The sequence below is a fragment of the Bubalus kerabau genome, chromosome 10, assembly GCF_029407905.1.
Source record: "Bubalus kerabau isolate K-KA32 ecotype Philippines breed swamp buffalo chromosome 10, PCC_UOA_SB_1v2, whole genome shotgun sequence".
NCBI classification, from domain to species: domain Eukaryota; kingdom Metazoa; phylum Chordata; class Mammalia; order Artiodactyla; family Bovidae; genus Bubalus; species Bubalus kerabau.
In genome coordinates, this window is record NC_073633.1 from 75,802,976 (window position 1) to 75,813,834 (window position 10,859).

The 10,859-nt window shown below is 43.2% G+C and overlaps 1 pseudogene; it reads left to right on the forward strand.

Annotated features, from left to right (window-relative positions):
• The first annotated feature begins 5,843 nt into the window (after positions 1-5,843).
• LOC129622151 (uncharacterized) lies at positions 5,844-5,941 on the forward strand (annotated as a pseudogene).
• The last annotated feature ends 4,918 nt before the right edge of the window (positions 5,942-10,859 follow it).

A 10,859-nucleotide genomic window follows, 5' to 3' on the forward strand; every position in this document is an offset into this window, starting at 1 on the left:
TGCAGGTCTAAGTTGGTTTGCTATTTCTTTTATTGTCTTTTGAGATCTGTGAGCAACGATCACTTCTTGGTTTGCAAAGAAATGCCTATCTCTTATGAGTTCCAAACCAGTGAGTTTCTGGAAGACAATTATGTTTAACCCAGAGGATACTTTTGTATTGTTTTGTTTAAGAACACGTTTCACCAGAAACTATAAAACTCCTAGAGGAGAACATAGGCAAAACACTCTCCGACATACATCACAGCAGGATCCTCTATGACCCACCTCCCAGAATATTGGAAATAAAAGCAAAAATAAACAAATGGGACCTAATTAAACTTAAAAGCTTCTGTACAACAATGGAAACTATTAGCAAGGTGAAAAGGCAGCCTTCAGAATGGGAGAAAATAATAGCAAATGAAGCAACTGACAAACAACTAATCTCAAAAATATACAAGCAACTCCTACAGCTCAATTCCAGAAAAATAAATGACCCAATCAAAAAATGGGCCAAAGAACTAAATAGACATTTCTCCAAAGAAGACATACAGATGGCTGACAAACACATGAAAAGATGCTCAACATCACTCATTATCAGAGAAATGCAAATCAAAACCACTATGAGGTACCATTTCACACTAGTCAGAATGGCTGCGATCCAAAAGTCTACAAACAATAAATGCTGGAGAGGGTGTGGAGAAAAGGGAACCCTCTTACACTGTTGGTGGGAATGCAAACTAGTACAGCCACTATGGAGAACAGTGTGGAGATTCCTTAAAAAACTGGAAATAGACCTGCCTTATGATCCAGCAATCCCACTGCTGGGCATACACACTGAGGAAACCAGAAGGGAAAGAGACACGTGTACCCCAGTGTTCATCGCAGCACTGTTTATAATAGCCAGGACATGGAAGCAACCTAGATGTCCATCAGCAGATGAATGGATAAGAAAGCTGTGGTACATATACACAATGGAGTATTACTCAGCCATTAAAAAGAATACATTTGAATCAGTTCTAATGAGGTGGATGAAACTGGAGCCTATTATACAGAGTGAAGTAAACCAGAAAGAAAAACACCAATACAGTATACTAACGCATATATATGGAATTTAGAAAGATGGTAACAATAACCCTGTGTACGAGACAGCAAAAGAGACACTGATGTATATAGCACAGTCTTATGGACTCTGTGGGAGAGCGAGAGGGTGGGAAGATTTGGGAGAATGGCATTGAAACATGTATAATATCATGTATGAAACAAGTCGCCAGTCCAGGTTCGATGCATGATACTGGATGCTTGGGGCTGGTGCACTGGGACGACCCAGAGGGATGGTATGGGGAGGGAGGAGGGAGGAGGGTTCAGGATGGGGAACACATGTATACCTGTGGCGGATTCATTTTGATATTTGGCAAAACTAATACAATATTTTAAAGTTTAAAAATAAAATAAAAAAAAAACAAAGTAGATAATCAACAAGAAAAAAAAAAAAACACATTTCCCTATGCTGAGTACTAAAAACATACTATCTCAGTAATTTCTGTTGGGAGGTGAATCAACAAAGATAGAATTTCTTTCCTTAATACGATACCATCTGTAGTTTTGTTCCCAGGTGGCCCAGTGGTAACGAATTCGCCTGCAGTGCAGGAGACACAAGAGACTCAGGTTCGATCTCAGGATTGGGAAGATCCCCTGGAGAAGGAAATGGCAACCCTCTCCAGTAGTTTTGTTTGTTCATTTGTTTATTCCTGTACCTTACTTAGGACTACAAAAGTTGTGAAGATGCTTAAATCAGATAATTGTGTATTTCTGAAAGGACTGAAGAGATTAAACATCTTTTATTAATAAATTATTAAAGAATGATGTATACTCAAATTCAAGCAGTCTAGAATCCTTAAGATATAACACTATTAGCATCACCTTTCAAGGATTTTTTTGTATGTGTACTAACAAACGCATGTCTGAAAAATATATATGTTTGTATGCATTATTGTGTGTGTATTCACATAATGCTCTGCAGCTTGCTTTTCTCAATTACAGTGGACTCTTGGAATTTCTCTGTCAGTAAATAAAATTTTGGCTTCTTTATTTTTTACTCATATGCGTAATACTGTCAGTAAACAGAGGTGCAATTTTGAGGATTTAAAAGCATATTTCATTATATTTTTAATGGAATAAATTGGCATGAAAAGGCAGGAAAACCAATTACATTTATGGTTTTAAAGTGAAAGTGAAGTCACTCAGTCGTGCCCAACTCTTTGCGACCCCATGGATAGTAGCCTGCACCAAGCTCCTCCGCCCATGGGATTTTCAAGGCAAGAGTACTGGAGTGGGTTGCCATTTCCTTCTCCATAGAGGTGCAATTTTAAATCAACTCATTCATTCTCATTCCTTACAACCACAGAACTTTTGGTTCTAATATGATTTCACTGAATAGTACCTAATTATTTAAATAGACAGCTCTTCCCATCTGATAATTCATGAATAAATAATTCATTATTAACTGAGGACTACCACAAACTTAGATTTCTACAAAAGAAGAGGCTTATTGAATTAGGATTTGTATACCTAAGCAGAAATGGCAAGGCATATAGGAGAAGACACTGCACTAGAGGCCAAAGATCTGGATTCTAGTTGTGATTCCTTTGTGTTGAACAAGGCACCAATATCACTGGGCTTCAGCAGTGTCAGTAAGTGAGGATATTAATGTCTACCTGCTTAACTCATAAGGTTCTTGTGAGAGTGTCATAAGATAAAATATACGCAAGCACTTTGAAAACTATCATTTTTGCTAATAAGTGTTATTTAATGATTTCAGTGAGTTTGAGCAATTGAGAATAAGTTGATAGTTGACACTAATGTTGAGATCTCTAATTATACCATGTCTCAGAGATTGGCCACAAATTCTGTGTGATATCTTCTGTTGAGAGGAGATGTCTAATTCTTTTCAATGTGAATTTTGACCTGTGGAATGCAGTGGAGGTAGTGTTCTTTGACCTCCAAGGCTAGGTCATAAGAAGCCTTATATAGTTTACACCTTGGTCTCCTGGAACACTGCTCTAAGTGAATCCAACCACCATTTTAAAAAAAGGCTAAATGCTCTGAAACTACCATGCTGTCAGGAAGCCTAAGCTAGCCACGATGGAGGGGGATGAAGAGACAGATGGCTGCCAGTCCCAGGTGTTCCAGCCTTCCCAGCTTGGGTTCCAAACTCATGAATGAAGGAGCCATCTTGGATATTCCAGCATTAGCAGACATGACGTGGTGAAGAGCCATCTTAGATACTGTAATACATATACAGACAAAGTACTTATGCTCAATATATGCAAAGAATTCTTGTAACTCAGTGGTAATAAAACGAAGGACCGAATTTCTCTCTCCCAGCCCCCTTGAGACTAGGGTGCAGACATTTTGTCGCTTAGCAATCAGATGCACCTTCTCAAGTCTTTCAGTCCTGAGCTGGTGATGTGAACATGCAGAACCATTTAAGGTCACGCCGGTGGCACTGAGTCTAGCAGCTGGTGACAGAGGCTGCAGGGACAGCAGGGTGTCCTCAGAATCTGTCCCGTTGATGACGTGGCTTTGACTTTGGGTCCTGCTGGCCAGCTGGAGTTCTGGCCATTTTCCCAGACTGATTCTCCAGCCTTCTAGTCCTGTGAGTCACCTGCTAACTTTCCAATAAGTTTCTTTTTCTAAGCCCAGTTGCTATGGTTTCCAACAAAGAGCTCTCACTAATTCGACAGAAAAACCTTATTGGGATATCAGTGAGAGAAGACCATATGTGCAACTTCCTTCCCAACTCAGCAATCTGTTTTTTTATAGGACGTTTATCATTCTTTTTGTGTTATCTAACCAAAGGACTAGAAGCCAAAAGTGTCTGTAAGTATAAGCCTGTCTATAGGGATGTTTGCCATTTAGTATTGTTGAGTTTTTCTCACCTTGGAAAATTAAAAGAGAAGTCATTCTAACATTTTTGGTATTCAAGTAGAAAGTATATTATGTCTTGCTGCTGATGCTGATGCTAAGCCACTTCAGTCGTGTCCGACTCTGTGCGACCCCAGAGACAACAGCCCACCAGGCTTCCCCATCCCTGGGATTCTCCAGGCAAGAACACTGGAGTGGGTTGCCATTTCCATCTCCAATGCATGAAAGTGAAAAGTGAAAGTGAAGTCACTCAGTCGTGTCTGACTCCTAGCGACCCCATGGACTGCAGCCTGCCAGGCTCCTCTGTCCATGGGATTTTCCAGGCAAGAGACCTGGAGTGGGTTGCCATTGCCTTCTCCGATACTATGTCTTAGAATGTTTTAAAAAAAAATACATTGTTTTGGTCAAATCCATCTTGTCAGAAGAGTGTCTTGCTTTATTAATTTTTCCCATGTTCCCAGAATAAGAGACAGCAATCGAACATCAGTTCAAGCCCCCTTACAACTCTGAATGAATTTTAAGAAGAAAAAATTTCAATGAGGGAAAGCTTCCTGCTGTAAAGGTGAAGTCTCAGAGAAGAGGAAGGAATAAGAAGTCAGAAGAGAGGGCCACAACAGGAGTGGAGAGAAGATGGAGACACTAAAAAGACATGAACTCTGGGCACAGACCCAGGATGCCTCTGTTACCATCGTGTTCGTACTCTTTAGATGGTGCCCTGAGACTCAGCTCTACTGCTCCAAACTGCCCAGGAACAGGTGAGAGGCAGGTGGTCAACTCAGTCATGGTCCAAGAGCCCTCATTGAGATGCTCTCTCCAAGAAGAAGGAGTACTGAGGCCACAGAGGCTCCAGTCTCAGCCCAGAGGTGAGGGCACAGTGAACGGCCACAGGCTACCACTCCCCTTGCATATAACACCCAAACCAAGTTGGCTGCTTACCTTCTCGCTAATAAAAACCATTATGTCATGTTTGCACACATGCATGCTCAGTTGTGTCTCTTTTGCGACCCCATGGACTGGAACCAGCTGCCATTTTCTCCTCCAGGGGATCTTTCTGACCCAGGGTTTGAATCTGGGTCTCCTGCATCTCTTGCATTTGCAGGCAGATTCTTTACCACTAAGCCACTTAGAATGTCGTGTTTGGTTTAGTTGCTACGTTGTGTCCAAATCATTGCAACCCCATGGACTATAGCCCACCAAGCATGTGATGTTTAATATATATTAAAAGACATTGGAACATATACATAAGTGATGAAACACAGTAATAAAATGGAGACCCTCCATCCCACTACCCAAAATAAGAACTAGAACGTGTGTGTGTGTGTTAGTTGCTCAGTCATGTCTGACTCTTTGCAACCCCGTGGACTGTGGCCCCCCCAGGCTTCTCTGTCCTTGGAATTCTCCAGGCAAGAATACTGGAGTGAATTGCTATTCCCTTCTCGACCCAGGGGTCAAACCCTGATCTCCTGCATCACAGGCAGATTCTTTACCGTTTGAGCTACAGGGAAGTCAAGAACTAGAACTAAAACTACAAGGAAGTCAAGAACTAGAATAGTGCCAGTATTAATATTAAATTTGCCCTTTCCTTTCTTTTTAAAATTTCTAGTATGGAGTGCTTAATTCTGTCAAAACACACATGTAGACTTGAGTGAACTGAAATAGACTAATACTGGATTATCCTGGAGTAGATTGCCACTTCCTACTCCAGGGAATCTTCCTGACTCAGGGATCGAACCTGCGTCTCTTGCATCTCCTGCATTGGCATGTGGATTGTTTACCACTAGTGCCACCTGGAAAGCCCTAAGAGTGGTTATTCAGTCTTTAATTACGTATTCCTAGTTATGCTGTTATTGAACAGCCCCCTTTTAGAAGTCTTCCTTATATTGAACGGGAATCTGTGTCCCATGACTTCCACCCATTATTCTTCGCTTTACCATTGGGAGGCACTGTGGTTAAGAGTGCAGATTCCAAGATACAGAGAGGATTAGCATGGCCCCTGTGTAAGGATGACACGCAAATTCATGAAGCATTCCATATTTTATTAAGAAAAAAAAGAGTGCAAATTTCAGAATTGACTAGATCTAAGTTCAAAGCTCAGTCACTTGCTGATTATGTGATCTTGGCAAGTTACTTAGCTTCTTTGTAACTTAGTTTCATCTTCTGTAAAGTGGGACTAATAATACTATCCATTTTATAAGACAAGCTGGATCAGACCATAAATGATGGCCTGGGTTTGAGGACTGTTGAAGTTTGCTTTGAATTATTGTAGCTTCTGTGTATTATCTGATCATTTCAGAATTACAGTACACTGTTGCTCACAAACCGGAATTATAGTGGTTTTTAAAGGATAGTGGTTTAGTTTTTCTTCAAGTATAAGGGAGTAGCCAGTCCAGAACTGGTATTTTTCTGCTCTGCCATTTTTAGTGGGTGGTTTCATGATTCAAGAAGGCCACTGAGTTCAAAACACCATCAGAGTTCCAGACAGAAAACTCAAAAAGGGAGACAGGGTACATGCCAATAGCCTTTCTTCTTTTTAAAGAAGCTTTCCTGTAAATCCTAATCAACAATGCCTACCTGTCATTGGACAGAGGTAAATCATGGGGCCATACTTGGCTGTAAGGCAAACTGGGAAACGTAGTCTTTTAGCTAGAACATTACCATCCTAAATAAAATTAGGATTCTGACACCAAGAAAGAAGAGAAAAATGGGTATTAGGCAGCTTGCAGTCCCTGCTAAGTAAATTAATCAAGTAGACACACACTGATAGAGAGTACTCTGCTTTACTTAAAGTCTACTGAGTTAAATGTTAATCACATCTAAAAAATGCCTTGACAGAAGTCTCTAGACTGGTGCTTGACTGAGTACTGTGACCCAGCCAGACTGATCCACAAAATCAGCCATTACACATACATTAAAGTTACAAACAGCTTTGGCAGCTCTGTGCCTCTGTTTCTAATGGATTGAAGTGGACATGAAGTTCAGTGAATCTACCAGCCCTGGAGGAACTTCCCGGATCAGAAGAGCCCTGAGCCTTGGCTTGCCTTTTGCATCTTTTCTGGCTGGTGGGGTGGGGAGGTGCAGGTGGCAGGAGGGATGTTTGATGCTCTGGTCACCTTGTTACCATGGAACGCAGCCTTTGTGTTAGTCACAAAATATTTACTTCCATGTTTTATTTCTTACTGAGTCCGAGAGCACTATAGGCCTAGTCGGAGCCGGCTGTGAGTCATGCATGGGTTCTGTCAGCTCATTCACCTAGACCTTTCCCAGGCAGGGGCTCAGCACAGGCCAAGGCTCACCCAACTCCACAAAGAGTTCATTCTCATTCCTAACAAACATTTGATAGTCACTCTCACATCCTCTCATAAGTATTTCTTCTCCTATACATACCTGGTTTCCATCTTAGCACTTTATAATCTTGGATGTACATTGTCATATTGGCGGGGGGTGGGGGGCGGGTCGTGGTGATGGGAGGGTGGGAAATGGGACATGTTAGTGCATTTCTCATTGTCACAGATGTTAGTGTGGAATGTAGTTAAATGCAGACTTTAAACAGCGGAGTTTTATAAGTTGAATAATAAAAGCAGTTTGTTTATAAGCACACGAATAGCACATGATAGAGGAAACAAATTCTGTGTTCACAGGGGCATTTCATTTGCGGGTGTACAGCTCCCTCCCACTTCTGACCTGAAGAAGTCTGATCTGGTGACAGCTCATTTTGCAGACATCACAACTGGAGCAAAGCCAGATCGGAGGAAAGGGGTGGGGGAAGGGTGGACTTGGTATTTATTATTTGGAGATAGGCTGTAACTAAGCAGTAGCTTTACTGCACTTTTCCTCAAAGCCTCCAGATATGAAATCCAGGTAGAATTGATAGGGTAGAGGCCGAAAGAGAGCACTATGATGCGCTTGCAGTTATGTCTGGTGATTTCTTACATTCTTACTTATGCCAGATAAGAGCATCTTTATTAATGGAGAGAAATAGTGGCAAGGGGTGGGTTGGACGGAATGCATTTCACAACTGTCTCTCTCTCTATATATATATACATAATATATAATCTTCAATTTGAAACTTCCCTTGGTTTCCATAGCCCAGCTGCAGAAGGCCACCCAATTAGTTAAAAAGAAAAAAGGTTTGAAATCAGGGCTGGGTTTCTTTGTGTGAACTAAAATAGAGGAAATGGCTACAATTGCCTTGCCAGGGGTGTTCAACCCTAAATTAGACTAAAAAAGCCATCATATAACATCAGACAACTTAAAAAGACGTAATAAGGGAACTGCCTACTTTGCACATCTGTTAGGAACATCTGGCTTTGGCCTGAGCCCTGGTAACTCTGACAGTTACCTGGTGGCCCACAGATTAGAAAAAGAGGCAAACCCTCAACCTGTCAGGCTCATGGCATAACCACCAAGCCCAAGGGCGAAAAGAAGCTGGGGCGTTTGAAGCTGCCAACATGGCCTGTGCTCAGCTCACATTCTGACTGCAAACTTGAAAGAGAGAGGCTTTTGGGGACTCAGGTGCTGGCCTCAGGATGCGGTCCGTCTGTACCTGGCCCCAGAGGGCCCTTCAGCACCAGCATCATCGTTGTTGGGGGAGGGGTGCAGTTAAGGGGCTGCATCCCTCAATCACAGCTCCATTTCTTTGGTGGTCTGTGTGTGCTTAGTCGCTCAGTCCTGTCTGACTCTTTGTGACCTCATGGACTGTAGCCTGCCAGGCTCCTCTGTCTATGGGATTTTCAAGGCAAGAATGCTGGAGTGGGTTGCTTGCCCTCCTCCGAGGGATCTTCCCAACCCAGGTGGTACTGGGTTGTTGAAGAGATGTGCCCTGTGGCAGGCTGCATTTTCCAAAGATGGCCACAATGATATCTCTCATCCCACATGCTAGTCCTCATCAAGAGGCAGAGTCTCACTTCCCTGCCCTCGAGTGTAAGCTGGCCACAGTGACATGCTTGCAGCCAGTAATGTGTCTTGGAGATGGTGACTTCTGAGGTTGGGCTTGGAAGGCCATGCAGCTACCCCCGGGCTTTCTCAGAAGGCTTGCTTTTTGGACATCCCTCCTCTGGTGCTCTATGTCAGAGCCAGCTGCCACGCTGTGGGAAACCCCAGTCACAGGAGAAGGCCACATGTGCATGCTCCTATTGACAGTCCCAGTGGAGGCTGGCCTTTGAGTCCTTTCAGCTTCATCCCAGACATATAAGGAAGGGAGCCTGCAGATCATTCCAGCTCCCAAATGAGTTTTGCAGCTGAGGCCCCAGACATCATGAAACAGAGACAATATACCCCTACTCTGCCCCATCCGAATTCCTGGCCCCAAGCATCCGTGGGCACAATAAAATGGCTATTAAATTGATGAGGGTCTTCCCAGCTGGCACTAATGGTAAAGGACCCACCTGCCAATGCAGGAGACAAAAGAGACAGGTTTGATCCCTGGGTCAGGAAGATGCCCTGGAGGAGGAAATGGCAACCCATTCGAGTATTCTTGCCTGGAAAATCCCATGGACAGAGGAGCCTGGCTGGCTGCAGTCCATAGGGTCACACAGAGTCGGAACCAAAGGAAGTTTCCAGTTGAAGATCTATATCGTCTACTAGGTTTGGGGTGGTTCATTATACAGCAATAGACAATCATAGCATGTCCATAAGACACTCTTCTGGAGGAATCTGAATGCTATTAATCCATACAACCCATTCACTCTACCCCCCTCCTCAACCCCAGGATCCTTCTAGGCATGCCCATCACTATGTTACACAAAGTATGCTTTGTACACAAAGTACACTATGTACACAAAGTACACTATGTACACAAAGTACACTGTGTACACAAAGTAGCCCTGTACCACTTGCTGCTTTTTCGTAAGAACAGGAAAAGATACCCATTCCTCTGAGACAGTGTGGTCCTGCCCCACAGCACAAGCCTGGCAGGCCAAGTGCATACTCTTAACCTGGTGATATCTTGCATCGTGTACTGTACACAGCAGCCCTGGAGAAGTGTAAAAGTAAGTCCCTTCTAAGGAATTTACATTCTTATCAATATGAAATATGTGTATTCTATAAAAGGAAAGTGTCAAATGCTAAATCATGTGCTAACACTGATTAGAAAAAGTTTTGTGCCCTGTGGACTGTAGCCCACCAGGCTCCTCTGTCCATGGAATTCTCCAGGCAAGAATATCAGAATGGATTGCCATTCCCTCCTCCAGGGGATCTTCCTGACCCAGGGATCGAACCTGGGTCTCCTGTATTGTAGGCAGATTCTTTACCATCTGAGCCATAGTGGAAGCCCATAGAAGAAGCACTGAACTTTTAAATAGAAGATCTGGGTAGAAGAACTGGGCTCAGGGTACATTCTGCTACTGACCAGTATTCAAGGCCTTGCTTGGTGTCTGGGAACAGGTGCCTGGGTTCTTTGAACTTTGGTGTCTTTCACCTGGGTAGTAAGACATGGCTCTTAAGTGGTCACTGTCAGATATTCCCCACTTATGGCACAGCGGGGTCTAAGGACTTAGAATTACTGCCAAAACCTGGACTCAATAACTCATATGCACATTTTATTTGTTCATATGGCTTGGTTCTTAGGAGGGAAAAAAAAATCACCTCAGTAGAAAAGTCTTCCCCAACCACCATCTTTAAAATATCAGAGCTCCGTGACCACTACTGTTCCCTCTCTGTGGTGGATTGGGGATGGCCACACATTCTTTGATCCCCTTCCTGTGGAGAGACAGGGTCTCTGTCACTTACATGTAGGCAGGTCCTGTGGTTTCTTTGAGCAACAGAATATGGCAGATGTGGTGCTGGGACAGTTTCCAGGCCCAGGCCTTAGGAGGCTGACAGTTTCCACTTCCTGCCTCTTAGAACAGTTTCTCTGGGAGTCCTGGATTTGATTACCTGAAGCTGCCATGCTCAAGCAAAGTGGAGGCACTCCACTCAAGAATTCCAGCTTAGCCCAGGCTTCTGGTCACCTCCACTGA